The sequence below is a fragment of the Penaeus monodon genome, chromosome 23, assembly GCF_015228065.2.
Source record: "Penaeus monodon isolate SGIC_2016 chromosome 23, NSTDA_Pmon_1, whole genome shotgun sequence".
In the NCBI taxonomy this organism is placed as follows: domain Eukaryota; kingdom Metazoa; phylum Arthropoda; class Malacostraca; order Decapoda; family Penaeidae; genus Penaeus; species Penaeus monodon.
The window spans coordinates 37,896,717-37,898,767 of record NC_051408.1 but is presented as its reverse complement, the minus strand read 5'-3'; positions in this window follow the sequence as shown (position 1 = coordinate 37,898,767).

Below are 2,051 nucleotides of genomic sequence, written 5' to 3'. Positions count from 1 at the left end.
CAGACTTCCCTTGCTACACTGTATATTTCTAGAATTTCTGTAATTTTTAGTTGGGATAAAGACCCACAGTGGATCAAAATCTAATCAGTTGGTCTCCAATGCAAAGGGCAACCCATATGTTTTCATCAGTTAGGTCTGTGACAAACCCATGTACCAATATATCAGTTTATTATTATTGCAGCTGTGGCATAGTCCTATGTAATGATGTTCCTCTGATATAATATTTTATGGTTCTGATGTTAGTTAGATTTTGTAGTACACATTTTTTTATGATTACCTTGCAGTCTCATCTAATTGAACAAAGCTTTCAGTGTGTATGACTTGTTTTTATAGGCAGTTATTTAATCTCCTTTGATTTTTGAAAATTTACCTGTCTGTCCACTATGTATTTATAGGAGAATTTATGAAATAAGTGTAAAAATGCAGTCAGGAACAACTTTTTTTGAGAGATCTACTCTTAACCTCCTTCCCCCTTTATTTATAGTCTGACCAGTAAAATGAGATATCATCTGTAATTCCATAATCACAGTTTTTTATTAGTCCAGAGAAATTTCATCTCTGAGTGTAATGCAACATAGCATCCTCATGTTTCTTATGATTTTCAGAGTTAGTTTGCACATCTGTTGTGTTTAATCCTTAGACCATCATTTTCTAAAACAAGCTGATATATATATATTTCTTTTTGTATCCGAGGATTACATTTTTTTTTCTAGTCTGTAGATAACTTTGCTTTTTTTCTGGGTTATCATTTACGAAGTCTTCTATATAGTTTTTTTAATGCAAGATGAGTATTATTTACGCTTTCAGTTCTATTTGTAACAAAGTTCTTTTTGTAGACTTTTTCTTATTCTTCATTTAATAAATCAGTTTTATATAGAATTGTATTTTTTTCTTTACTTCAGTGGTAGATGATTTTACAGCCTGAACCCAACTAGTCTTTCAGCTGCAGAGGATTGATACAGTGATCTGGATCTGGCATTTAGTAAATTACGTAATAACCCCTTTTTCAGCTGTGACACCATCACTACCCCTTATTGTTTATACCATAGCTTACTTACATGGGTTAATACTGTAGCACTGCTTTGGGTTACTAGCATTTTGATACTAATATTATGTGGTATGTACATTATTTTGACCTTTTTACCTCATAAGTTTAATTTCTAAAAGATATTTGCCCAAAACCAGTCTGGTTCTATGCATATGTGACTAGTTAGAGTCAATGTAAATTATTCTCTGGTATAAACTACAGGAAAAGAAGTAACTTAATTTCAGTAGTTTTGATACTGATGGCCTGTTCCAGATTTTACACTCTGGAAAAAGCAAAAAAGGAATAATATTTTGTGTCTTTTGATATTGCATCTCTTTTTTAGGACTTCCTTTATGTTGCAATTTGATGTAATTGCATAACAGATACATAATCAACAGAATCTGCATTTATAGTAATTGCTGATCATAAATAATATAGTCAAGAATAGAATATTTGATCAGTAACTAAGTGTAGACTTTTTTTTTTAATATTAGATGTTATTAGATTTTCATTACATTTTGAATTATAAAAAAAAATATTTTTTGAAACATTTGGGGCAAATTATAGTTGATAGAATATTGGAGCTGGGAATAGACCATAGAGTTTGCATCTAATTTGGTTCTAAAATGAAAAATGGTCATTTTAATGTTAAATGAGTTTCTCATGATGAAGAAAAGGGTTGAGAGCAGAATATTAGAAACAAAGAATCCTTTGAAAGTATGTGAGTCTCGGTCTATTTATGGGTACTTACTGCATCTCTTCTTGTGATGAAACCATTGTAAGAAAAAGGAAAATGTCATAATGGCCATTAATCATGAGAAATGGTGATGTATATATGAACATGCCTTTGCATAATTGTAAATATATTGTTCAGTTTTGAAATAAGATTAGAGTTTTATGAATGTGGTGGTATAGCTTATCACTCACTGCCTGTAAGAGTAACATAAGTGTATTGATTTACAAAAGGTATTTGGTTGTTTTGTGATTTATTGTCCAGTATAAATAGTCTTTTATTTGTTCCTGT